The 14085-nt window shown below is 40.3% G+C and overlaps 1 long non-coding RNA gene across 1 annotated transcript; it reads left to right on the top strand.

The window, feature by feature from the left end:
• The first annotated feature begins 678 nt into the window (after positions 1-678).
• On the top strand, positions 679-13237 carry LOC117264110 (uncharacterized). Its single transcript, XR_004502240.2, has 3 exons — positions 679-717; positions 792-854; positions 6761-13237. It is a non-coding gene; the product is annotated as an uncharacterized LOC117264110 (long non-coding RNA).
• The last annotated feature ends 848 nt before the right edge of the window (positions 13238-14085 follow it).

Raw genomic sequence — 14085 nt, 5'->3', positions numbered from 1 at the left:
AAAAAAAAAAGTAATTATTTCGGTGTTTATTTCTTTTATTCTTCGGTTTTTTTTTTTATTAAAATGCGTAATATAGCCAACAATATTATAGACCAAATGTTAATCTAATTATTATTGTAGAATGTATTTAGCAAATCACCACTCTCAACTGGAGACAGCAGCAAAAAAAAAAAAAAAGGCATTATAAAAAGCCGACAAATAGTGTTAATTAATTGACGTGAGACTTTGAAGAGGTTGTCTCCTATAGTCTGTAATTTTTTATTTTTTTTTATCATAACTTCTCGGAAATTACTCAAAAGTAGAACATGCTAAAAGTAAATACAATAATAGGCTAAATAGTATCTAAGCAATAATAAAGTGTCTAAACAATAATAAATATTATCTAAGTTATCTATTAGGCTACCATTCCACTCTGTAAATAGATTTTAACATTTCAATATGATTTTAATATTATTTTTGCTTATTTCATTATTGTTATTATTGGTTTTACTTTTTAGTAGTATTGTATTGTCTGAGGATGACTCATTTTAGTAACTATCTACAGTAAAAAAGAAAAAAACAAGCAAGGTGTAACCCGGATGCAAAATGCAGCCTGTTGCTTTAAGAGTAGGTCATAATGTCATGTGACTGCTTGCCGCCAATCACTACAGCATAAAGTTGTTTCAGGAAATAGCCTCCGTGCTGCCGAGCCGCGGTCGTGACATATGTTTGCTGCAGGTGAGCTAACTGTTGTTTCGTAAATATAGATATATGTCAATTTAATACTTACTGTGACAACCCTTAACTCCCAGGAACTGCCTACCGTATCACCGCGCTACCGCTGTGTTCCGAGGTTGTCACTAGAAAGCGAACTGGTGAGTGTCTGAACTGTTTATATGGCGCTAGCTTAGCTTAGCCGTCCCCATATGTTTAATGGGACTGGTTAGCTTCGCAGCTAGCATTACCAAACTATGGTTTGCATTACTGTGTATACTGTGTACAGTACAGGCCAAAAGTTTGGACACACCTTCTCATTCAATGCATTTTCTTTATTTTCATGACTATTTACATTGTAGATTCTCACTGAAGGCATCAAAACTATGAATGAACACATGTGGAGTTATGTACTTAACAAAAAAAGGTGAAATAACTGAAAACATGTTTTATATTCTAGTTTCTTCAAAATAGCCACCCTTTGCTCTGATTACTGCTTTGCACACTCTTGGCATTCTCTCCATGAGCTTCAAGAGGTAGTCACCTGAAATGGTTTCCACTTCACAGGTGTGCCTTATCAGGGTTAATTAGTGGAATTACTTGCTTTATCAATGGGGTTGGGACCATCAGTTGTGTTGTGCAGAAGTCAGGTTAATACACAGCCGACAGCCCTATTGGACAACTGTTAAAATTCATATTATGGCAAGAACCAATCAGCTAACTAAAGAAAAATGAGTGGCCATCATTACTTTAAGAAATGAAGGTCAGTCAGTCCGGAAAATTGCAAAAACTTTAAATGTGTCCCCAAGTGGAGTCGCAAAAACCATCAAGCGCTACAACGAAACTGGCACACATGAGGACCGACCCAGGAAAGGAAGACCAAGAGTCACCTCTGCTTCTGAGGATAAGTTCATCCGAGTCACCAGCCTCAGAAATCGCAAGTTAACAGCAGCTCAGATCAGAGACCAGATGAATGCCACACAGAGTTCTAGCAGCAGACCCATCTCTAGAACAACTGTTAAGAGGAGACTGCGCGAATCAGGCCTTCATGGTCAAATAGCTGCTAGGAAACCACTGCTAAGGAGAGGCAACAAGCAGAAGAGATTTGTTTGGGCCAAGAAACACAAGGAATGGACATTAGACCAGTGGAAATCTGTGCTTTGGTCTGATGAGTCCAAATTTGAGATCTTTGGTTCCAGCCGTCGTGTCTTTGTGAGACGCAGAAAAGGTGAACGGATGGATTCCACATGCCTGGTTCCCACTGTGAAGCATGGAGGAGGAGGTGTGATGGTGTGGGGGTGTTTTGCTGGTGACACTGTTGGGGATTTATTCAAAATTGAAGGCACACTGAACCAGCATGGCTACCACAGCATCCTGCAGCGACATGCCATCCCATCCGGTTTGCGTTTAGTTGGACGATCATTTATTTTTCAACAGGACAATGACCCCAAACACACCTCCAGGCTGTGTAAGGGCTATTTGACCAAGAAGGAGAGTGATGGAGTGCTGCGGTAGATGACCTGGCCTCCACAGTCACCGGACCTGAACCCAATCGAGATGGTTTGGGGTGAGCTGGACCGCAGAGTGAAGGCAAAGGGGCCAACAAGTGCTAAACACCTCTGGGAACTCCTTCAAGACTGTTGGAAAACCATTTCAGGTGACTACCTCTTGAAGCTCATGGAGAGAATGCCAAGAGTGTGCAAAGCAGTAATCAGAGCAAAGGGTGGCTATTTTGAAGAAACTAGAATATAAAACATGTTTTCAGTTATTTCACCTTTTTTTGTTAAGTACATAACTCCACATGTGTTCATTCATAGTTTTGATGCCTTCAGTGAGAATCTACAATGTAAATAGTCATGAAAATAAAGAAAACGCATTGAATGAGAAGGTGTGTCCAAACTTTTGGCCTGTACTGTATATTGATGAAGCATTTACCGGGATGAATGATGATGATGACAAAAACCTTTCTAAGCACTTGAGATAGTGCCTGTATGAACTTTTTATGTTGATTATGTATACATTTTGGTTATATTATTATGACTGAATATGAATATTTTGATGCAATGTGTATATAGTGAATGGGATTATGATAATGTGTACACTGAATTTAATGAATGGTCCTGTTCTATACACAGGCCAGGTTTGATGGCGAGCTACAGGACATGTTAACCTGCCCGGAACTACAGCCAAGCTACCTCAGCCTAGCGGCCTCACTGCCGGTCCTGGCAGGAGGCTCCTGGCAGCCATAAATAGACACTTAAGAACATTGCCCATACTGCCCCTACACCCACCAACACTCTGCTCAGATGGACTCTGCTGATACACTCACTTGAACTATTGACTCTCATAACCTGGAAGGGGGACATATTAATTTGGGTCGTTTTGGATTGCTTATGGTCTATGGCTTGGGGTTGAATATGAAATGAATTTGAATACTGTGAAGCTGTGGTGAATATTGAACTGAATTTCGACTCAAGTACTAATTGCTAAATGGTCATTCAAGGAAAACATTTTTTTTTTGCTTAATATTGTTTATTTATTTGTTTTGTTTATTTATTATTTCAATACATGGTACCACACCAAATAACATTACTGCCTTTGTGTGTGTGATTCACGACTGTCCACTTCCTCCCTGAGCCGAACCAGCCTCTTCTGTTACCTAGCCTAATTAACTAATCAAATATAGCAAATCAGTTGAGCTAGCATTCAAGCTAGCACAGTCGTCTTTTCTTCATATATGCTACAAAAGAAACAAACAAAACTCATTTTATACACGGGGCCTTCAAAGTGCTCTCTGAAACAACACCTGGCATGGCTTGTGTCCAAAAAATGAAAAAATCTAATCTTTGTCGTAGAGCTAAACCAAATACATCATTGGAAAGGTCTCGACCTGGAGAGTGACATATGTCAGTATGAAGATTCTACATGGCTCCTGCTTTCAGCCATTGACCTTTGAACCTTGACCTCAGTGCATGTTTGAGGGCTTATAACTCAGTAACTAAAGGGGGTACAGACATGGGACCAACTGTTATAGAGAGCTCTTGACCTCAGCTATCTCTGAGTGTAGTCAACAACTGGGGGTGCTGTCAGATATGGATAAAATATGGATAAAATTAATTTTCACACATTTAGAAATTAGATATTTAAAATCTGATTTCACAAATGTGTTTACCATCCCCTTAAAGTCCGCAGTGTACTCCCAATTCAGTATTTACAACTTCCAAATCTGGGAAAAACACTTAGATTTTTAAAAAACTACAATTCCCTGGGACCGCGCCATGCAGTTTGATACATATCAGCAACATAGTTGTAGTTCTTCTGATTTGCAAAGTAGGGTTCTAAATATGGTTGTAAAAAGATATATCTACTGAATATATCTAATATCAAGTAAAGCCGAACTAGTTATTACACTCCACCTAGATGAATTATGGTAAGAAAAAGTAAAGATGTCGGCTAATTTTCGATATTTTAGCTAATACACTAGAAACAGCGTTTTTGGGACAGTAGGTTCGTTTGCGGCTTGTAAAATAGGGTTGTAAAAAGCTAGATCTACTGAATAAATCTAATATCTAGTAAAGCCGAAGTAGTTATTACACTGCATCTAGATGAACTATGTTAAGAAAAAAAGCAAGGATGTTGGCTAATCGTAGTTATTTTAGATAGTACTCTAAAAACGGCGTTTTTGGGATGGTAGGTTTTTTTGCGGCTTGTAAAACAGGGTCGTAAAAAGATACATCTACTGAATATATCAAATGTCTAGTAAAGCTGAACTAGTAATGACACTGCACCTAGATGAAATATGTTAAGAAAAAGTAGGCATGATGGTTCATTTCAGATATTTTAGCAAGTTCTCTAGAAACGGCGTTTTTGGGATTGAATATTTGAATAGGCTATAACAAATATCTAGAACAGCCAAACTATCACGTTATTATCATTATTATTATTATTGGTGGGAAATTACAGAGGAATATATTTGCCGTTTTAATATCAAGAACACTTCCGCGTTTTTGTGTGTATACAGGAATGTTAAAGATATCATTGGGGAAAACGAGGTTGACGTGACGTGATTGAATCAGGGAATCCGTGTGTCCACCACGGGAGAGGACCCTAATTGACTTTACATTGGCATTGTTTTCGTGGTGGCAGCACGTAATTTCAACCCATTACATGCTGCCACCACGGAATGCGGTATTAAGAGGTCGTGGTCATTTCACGTATTTCTGTGAGATCAGGTTGTCCAAGTGGATGTTTGTGTCAAATTTGAAGAAATTCCCTGAAGGTGACAAACATCAAACATCACATTCATGAGAATGAGACAGACAAGGTCACAGTGACCTTGACCTTTGACCTATAACTACCAAATTCTAATCACTTCATCACTGAAATTTGAAAACCCTTCCATGAGAATGGGAAGTATGTATGTAGGTATGTATGTATGGACATACGGACAGATGAATGGACATCCAAAAACATAATGTCTCCAGCCATGGCTAATGCTAGCACGGAGGCATAAAAACACATACAATGCTATGCGTAATAAAAAAATATTAATTATATTACTGTATTATTACAATCAGAGGAGGTCTTTGTGGTACCACATGTTGCAGACTCTGGGGCAATAAACTCTTCAGCTATTGGATGTTTATCAACTGAATAAAAGAATGATTATTAAACCTGGGTCTTCAACGGGGGATCCGGAACCCTTGGGGGGTCCTCAGAGTTACTGCAGGGGGGCTGCCAAATAATTGTTTGATATGTTTTTCCTTTTAAAAAATTAAAATAAGTCTGAAAATGCACATTCACACTATCCCCGCCAGTGCTGAGATTTTCTGTTATTTATGACAGAAAGCTTTCCTGCCATTGATGAGATATTCCAGGCAATCAGCGCTGCCGTGTCCAAAAACAAACGAGGAAGATCTGCCAGAAAAAAGATGTTTACAGAAATGTAGCAGCTTGTAAATCGCATGAAAAGGCTGGTGCCGTTGAGATGTTGATGATCTCAGACTCTGACAATTCCTGTTTTGATCAACATTCTGAATCTGATTTGGACGAAGAAGCAAACGAGTTTGGTGAGATGAAATGGAATCTCCATGACGGTGACAGTGACACACGGGCAAAACGACCACAGACAGCAGAACACTCACCGATCACTGAATGTGACAACGTGTTACCTCAAAAAGAATATTATTTTCATTAACATTATTATTATTTTCATTTTTACAATTCAAACTGAGTAAGGAAATAAGAAAACACCAAAAAAATGTAAATGTGAAATTGATTTTGTACTTGAAAATTACATTCTTGGACAAAAATGCATTTTCTAAGCTTTTTGTCCGAAATGTTTTTAATTTTTTTTAATTTTTTATCTTTTTATGAAAATGCACAAATTCAAGTGTTTATCAAAAAGAAATGGAATAAGACACAATAAAAATGTTTTTGTGTGTTAAATAAACAGAAGGTCTCTTCTTTAGTTTAATGTATATACTGTTTACATATTTATAGAACTAATTATTCTGTTGATCTGGAAAGATTAGTGAATATAATCAAAAATGCTAGCGGCGGCTGGCAACTTAAAAAATAATACTCTAGCGGGGAAAGTGTTAACAGGAATCCCTTTTGCAACATCTTATCTTTGTGAAAGTGAAGTTTCCTCCCTTTCCCACCTGAGGAGCAAATACAGGTCAAGACTGCAGTCTGAGGCAGGTATGGCCCTCTGCCTGAAAATCTTTGTCCACCCAGTTTAATATGCAATACAGTTTTATACATCATATGCAGCACCTGCTTAGTTTCGCATTCAGCTAAGTGGTCGTCGGCCTGAAAAACAGTGAAGACCCTTCTTATTAAATTTGATTGATAAACATAAGATAAAATTAAACTTTATTATCATAAGGCAAATTACTTCAATACAAAGTGACACACACACACACACACACACACACACAGATCAATAAATCACACATATACACACACAAAGATTTGCAAATATAATGGGACATACAGCAACATCCTCACCCTCCCTATCTCTGCTGTCACTTTAAATCTGCTGACTCACTCTTTCTCTTCCCAGGGTCAGAAGCTTCGTAATGACTCAGCAGATGGTTTACCCTGTGAGTTACTGGAGTCTTCATCAGCAGGGACGATGACCAAGATGTTAAGCATCAGAGGATCAGGGGGCAGAGATCGGAGTCCCTGTGAGTCACAGGGACGTCAAACAGCTCCACGCCAGCAGAAAGGGTCGAACCAATGATTATTTGCCTTCCCTGTTGATTAATTTTTTTGTCTATACATCGTTAGAAAATAGTGAACCATCATAATTGTACAGATCTCAGTGTGTGATCAAATGTCTTGTTTTGTCTCAACAACAGTCCAAAAGCTCAAAGATATTCAGTTTACAAAGATAAACAGAAAGCAGTATATCGTTATAATTCAGACAAACTGGAGCAAAAACAATCTTTAAAGCAACTCTTTCTGAGAGTCAAAGTATATGAGTTGTCTGCACATGGTTTTCAGCATGGACGTAGCTGAGCCGGCAGCTAGCAGCTTACGGTGCTGACTTCAATCTTGAGAGACATGTTCTGAAACAAAAGAATATTTATTTACATGTGTGCATAAGTCTGTGATATGTGGCGATTAGACCCCATTGTGGTGGTAAAGATGAAGCAGATTAGGGAATGCCCCCTATGGAGTCTAGATGCTGGTGATGGTAGTGATGAGATGAGATGAAGAGGGAGCTGAGGTTCTGGATGTAAAGAGGAGTGGGCTTTTGATCAGCTCGTCCTGGGCTCTGGATAAGGTGACTGGAGGTGAATGGGGTGGAAAAGGGTGTGTCGATTCTGCCTAAAATGACAGCTGACAGGAGCAGAAAGGAGAGCAGATTTAAAGTTTGGCAGTGGCAACGAGTGGCTCAAGGCTAACTAGGATACGAAACGCTAGTCAGCTGATTGGAGGATACGCTGGGAGTGGGTTAGAGAGAGACTTGTGATTGGATATAGCATAATGAAAGTGTTCCTGATTTTAACTTATACTGAGCTTTGTTAACAGTATTGCAGTCCAAATAACAGCGGTAATCACCACAGCGCAGGGCAAAGGAACATGTTCTGTCTGTACCACAAATGCGAACCTTCTGGTGGCGCGAGAGGAAGTCAGTCATTAGGGTTTGTTTGGGGGCCTTCATGTCTGGTTTCATGACAGTCAGTCTAGTAGTTGATGTTTCAGCCTGGACCAAAGTGACCAACTTACTGACGTACCATCCCCAGCTATTGTGGCTAAAAATATGGTTTACAGACACTGTGTGTAATAAGAAACAAAAATCTAAATGTAGTTGATGTAGCTAGTGATTGAATATACTCCCCACCAACATAACAGCACATTTATGCACTGTAACAGTGGGCACTTTTCAGCTGCCATCTTCTCAGCTCTTTCAATAATTTCCCCTCACCCCGCCTCGTCACCACACCTACCTGTTTCTGGACAGCTTCCTTGTTACCGAACATGCCTTTCCCTGATTCTCCTTTTTCATCTGCTCCCTAGTAAACCATTCTGCCTTTCTGTCCTTGACCAAAAACTCTGCCTTCCTGGTTCCTGTTTAGCTGTTTTCTGTGTCTGTCTGAAGAAATCGTCACCCAGCTCTCCAAAGTGAGTTTACTGATTCAGTTACCAGCGGTCTTCTGTGCTGTTGATTGCTTCACTGTGTGGCTGCACATTCTGCCTTTGTGTGTGTGTGCTGCAGATTGCACTCTTCATTGCTGCTGACAAGCTCTTCCCTGTCCACAGTTGGCTTTGCCATTGCTGAGACTGTTTCTCCTGTGAGTACTCCTGAATTTGGAATTCCTGTTCGTCTGACATTGCTCTCTGCCTGCCCCCTCACGGTACCATTATAAATGATTAAACTGTCTGCTGTGTTTGTGAGTCCGGTGGACAATGGCTCCTCACTTGTGTGCTGCTTCAGCATTCCATGCCAAGAGCTGTGGACTGCTTCAGTTTCCCTGGAAGCTCAGAACCTGATCATTGACTCTCTCTGTTGTTTTATCAGCCTGCTCTCTCTGTACGTGTTAAAATGGTGCATTAAAGCTCAGTATAAACTGTTCTGCCTGTCTACAGTGCTGCTTTTGGGTCCTAAACTCACCTGTTACATACACAGGCATAATCGAGGGCAACTCTTGTTGACAGGGGTCCAAACACCTCCTAGTTAGTGGTGAATGCTGACAGACAGGTATGTTTAGTGTTTGGTCTCAAAGGTCTAATGTTTAAGATATAGTGGGATTTAATGGCATCTTATATTTCTGCCAATTTATCCCCCTAAATCACTGGAGCTTTGCCAACTCATAAAAACTGGGGCTTTAAACAGATGATACATTTTGTAGACTGCATTTGCAGTTTTTCACTGCCACTCAGACATGCTCTTATTTGTCACATATTGCAGCTTTGTCAGTGGACTACACATTACGTGCTAGGTACTTTCCTGTGTCTGGCATTGACGTTTTGGGACGTTGCAACCAACATCAGGATGTCAACAAAAGCACGTGGTTAGGTTTAGAAAACAACATCACAGTTTTGCTCTACATTCATACAGGACGCGAACATAGGGCTCTGGTGTGGACGTCTGCCTGCCCTGTAGGGACTTTCCACCTCCTTACATTACATTGTTTTCCATGTGGTGTATCATACTGCTGCGATAGGATGGCTTTTCTCATTGGTGTTCGATGCAGAAATAACTGACCAAGCAGCTGTATTTGATGACTATGGATTGAAAAAAGGTTGCTTGACTTTAAATTAGGCAAAAACATTCACTTTTAGTCAAGGATGAACCGATTAGATTTTGATGGGCAAAGGTCAAAGGTTAAAGTTATCATGACCTCATCTGTCTCATTCTTGTGAACAAGATATCTCAAGAACACCTTCAAATTTGACACAAACATCCACTTGGTCTCAAGGATGACTTAGATTTTGGTAGTCAAAGATCAAAGGCCACTTTGACCTCATAAAATAACTCAAGAGTTCATGCACTAATTTAACCACTCCTTGTGCCCACCCTGTAGGGACTTTCCAGCTCCTTATATTACGTTGTAACTGGCAGCATTTTTAAGTGACGCTGTCCAGCAGTGTTCTGTAAGTGGTGGTGTTAGTGTCTGGCACCGAATTCACTGACAAAGCAATAGTATTTGATGGCTTTGTTAACAAGAAAAGGCAATCAATTTTGTATAGGTGCAGACAGCAAAGCTAGCCTTCAGTCCTATTTGACAAGTGGGAATCCTGAGGTATTCAGAAGAGTCCAGATTGTGGGAAACTGCTGCTTTGGTGAGGCAAATTATTTGGGTAATTACATTTTGGTACTATAATTAGTCTTTTGGATTTTGTCTCTTATAATTTGTAATTTATTTGATATCCTCCTGAGACCCTGTGTCCTCATATGAGGACATCACATTCTGGGTTTGTTGCACCTTTTACTTCATTCTGCTTAGCTTAGACCTACTGTCCTTGTTCATGGACACTTTTTGTGTTACTAGGTGGTGGCAAAAGCACAATATTCTAATCCATGTAAAAACAAGATGGCAGCCATCTCCGCCAAGTCAGTCTGCAGCCAATCTTGACACAAAAGTGTCACACTCTGCCCTGGCTCACTCACCTCCTGTCTCACCACCTCATTAGCGCCAATCTCCTCCACCTGTGCACCTGTCCTCAGTTGCTGCTCATCACCACTCATCAGCCAGCCAGTATTTTAGCAGCACAGTTCCTCTCACTCATTGCCAGATAGTCTTTGCAGCATGCAATACTCTCCAGCACTCTTCCTCGGTTGGATCTCCCGGTTTCGACTCTGCTTGCCTCTGACCACATCTCCTCGTCTCTGCCCTGATAAACCTAACTGCCCTCTGCTCTTGACTACAAGTTCAGCCTGTGTGTTCCTGGTTCTTGTCTGCCTGTGGCTGTTTGGCATTACCACTCCGGCTTTCCTGGGAGAAATCGCCTGCTCTTCTGTCACCGTCTGAGCTGCCAGCCTGCAACACATCCCATCTGTGTAAGTGCTTCTGGCTCGCTTGTCTTCCTGTTAAAAGACCCTGCTCCTGCTTGCCTTGCACCCAGCCTGCCCTGTTCATGTGGGATTATTGTTACCTGTCACGTGGGAGACCCTGGTTCGCTTCCTGGCTGCAATGCAGTTTTCAAGACTGCAAGAACTTTTGCACAAACTGTTCATATTTTGCTGCTGTCTTATCTGCTAAGACGTTGAATTACAATTATTGCAATTACACTGCTGGGGTTTTGTGCTGCTCTTGGGTCCTGCCTCAACCTGTGACAAAAAGGGGACAAGGTACAAAACCAGATCAAATGTTATGGCTGAAACTTGTTTATTTATGTTTAAGTGACATTTGTAGTTTGATAAAGCAACAAATTTGAACAATTTTAGCAGCAGTAACAAGCTTTCATAATCATCTTGTTTGAGGACGTTGGGACCAATAAGGTGTCAGAGACTGTTCCTACAGACAAAAGGACATACCTCACTTGGTGTGTGGAACAAGGAAAATTCATCCAGAGTCACAAAATGAACAAATCACAATACTTTTAGATTTGTTAGATTATTTGTAGTTAAGTTTTTGCACAACAATGTTCAGGCATTGAAATGAACAGTTCTATACTTTATTACACACTTTTGACTATTAAAATAAACCCATCATCCCCATATGATCATTTTTCTTCCCCTAAAACATCCTCCTGTATGTAGAGACAATGTTTAGTTTTTATACTTATCAGGTCCTACTGATCCCAAATTGTGAGGAGAAACTTAAAATGCAGACCAAGCCGAAGCTGGGGTCTGAGGAGAATATTGCATGTTGTATAGTGTCTTATTTTGTAAAGTTTCTGATTAGCACATAGTTACTGGAGCAGGTTGTCAGCTGTTGTATCATGGTTTTAATTCTGTTTCTGTAAAATATTTCCTGTATTTGCTGCTTTCTTTGTGAACCTGAACCAAAACACTCCAGGTTAGGGGTTTTCAAGCATTGGGATAACTGATCTGATGAGTCAGGGTTTATAATCACGAGACTGCAGTGTGGCCTTTTTGCATGTTGCTATCTCCACGGTGTGTCTCGCTGTCTGGCCATTCCTTGCATGAGAACTGAACCGTCTATTATTAAAAAGTGCTTGTGTAATAAAAGAAGACCCATTGCTCTCCAGCATAGTACCTTTATTGATAGGCTTGAAGAAGACGGTAATGGAGGATTTAAAACATGCAGCACTGTGTATGTTGTACTGTAGCAATGATACCGCAGGATTGTTAGATCTGCTTGATTATTCACTCCTGACTGTGAGGACCTTGGAGGTTAATTTGTGCCAATAACAGAACTCTGACATCCTTTTATTATGAACTTAGGAAAAAAAGGTAAAAAAAGGTAAAAGATAGCGTTCTTAGGTGATGAAGTTTTATTCTGCTTTAAGACAAGTCACACACTCCTCAGCCCGTGGCTCCGCTGTAATAAATGTAACATTAAATCTCGTTTTACAGTCTCATTTGTCTTCCTGTAAACGCACTGTGACGCTTTTGCTGAATCACCCAGTATCCTGTGATTTTACAGCATGAGTTGACATCCATTAGCAATGTGTGGGGAGCCGGCCGCTGAGGACAGGGCGGGGAACTCCGATGGATCTAAAACTTTGACCTCTGGCTGTCAGACTGCGGTGCGACCAATGAGACCGATGAGACCTGCGCACTGCCCGGCGGGACAAAATGCCACAGATCCTCCAGGGTTACCCTGAGGTTGAAGCTTCCTGTCCCTCAGAGAGACACTTAAGGTGCAGTTAACATTTCTGTACTGAGCCTGAAAACCCCACAGGGTCACTGTGACACTAAGTGGACAGACATTTCCCAAAAGTCTTTGAGGCTAAAATAATGGAGAGAGTTGGAGTACTACAGCAGAGATAAGAGGTCAATATATCTGCAAATTATCTGCTCATTTTCTTACTGAGCCACCTCACTAACCTCTTTAACTCCTATTATACCATTGACATCTTCCATTATGGTTCTTTTAATCTATGCGAAATGGTAGCAATGAGGAAAACATTCCAACAAAAGACGATTGTTTTTATTCTACATGTCTTCTGTCACAGTGTTTTGGATCATGTCATCATATTATACATTACAATGAGATAATACAGAATCCAAATTTTTAGAGTTATCATTGAACATTTAACATACAATACATAATAAATTAAACCTAATTTAGAAACCACTATCACCCTTTACCATTACCAAATAAAAGTTGGTAAGAAATACACAGAAATATCATACAGCTTAAATGGACACCAAAATGCTACAAAGTCCAAATTCATTTGACACTTCATCATCTTCATCAACAACTGCTCCTCCTCAACTGCCCCTCTGTCCCAAGGCGTCCCCCAGGGTTCGGTGCTTGGTCCTCTCCTCTTCACCCTCTACCTCCTCCCCCTTGGTCAAATCATCCGTCGTCATGGTCTCTGTTTTCACTGCTACGCTGACGATATCCAGCTGTACATCTCCACTAAATCCATCACTCATTCAACCCACTCTACCCTGTCAAACTGTCTCTCCGAAATTAAATCCTGGATGCAAGCAAACTTTCTTAAACTCAACTGTGACAAATCAGACATGATCCTAATTGGTCCTGATTCCCTCACCCAAACAGCCAAAGACTTCCACCTCACCATTGACAACTCCACCCTGTCCCCCTCCCCTCACTGCCGCACTCCACATCCAGGCCCCCTCTTACCTCACAGACCTGCTCCACCCTTACACCCCCTCCTGCAGCCTCCGCTCTTCCAATGCCAACCTTCTCACCATCCCCAAGACCAAGCACAGAACCTGGGGGGACAGAGCCTTCTCCGTTGCTGCCCCCACCCTCTGGAACTCCCTCCCAAAACACATCCGTGACTGCACTGACCTCCCATCATTCAAATCACTACTCAAAACTCACCTGTTCCGTTCTGCTTTTAATGTTTAGCTACTTTTATTCATTTACTTATTTACTTGTTTTTTCACTCCCATTACTATTCCTCTTTGTCTTTGATGTATTTGCCGAAAATTGTTGTTTTATTTGATGTGTTTGAACTGTCTCTGTAAAGTGACTTTGAGAACTTTGAAAAGTGCTTTTTAAATAAAATTTATTATTATTATTATTATTATTATTATTATTATTATTATTATTATTATTATTATTATTATTATTATTGTTACCTTGGGTCTATTATTCTGTCATCATCATGTGTCATCAGTAACATACCATACAGAGGTTTTATAAAAGCTAATAATAATTATACTAAAACAACATTTATATGGTGAGGAGTCCAAATAGCTTTATCCTCAAAATAAATTTGACACAGCAAAATGTGGAAGGTCCCAATATTGTTTCAGTAGCATTTACTGTC

This window comes from Epinephelus lanceolatus, chromosome 16 (assembly GCF_041903045.1).
Source record: "Epinephelus lanceolatus isolate andai-2023 chromosome 16, ASM4190304v1, whole genome shotgun sequence".
NCBI lineage: Eukaryota > Metazoa > Chordata > Actinopteri > Perciformes > Serranidae > Epinephelus > Epinephelus lanceolatus.
This window is presented reverse-complemented; position numbering and strand designations above follow the sequence as displayed.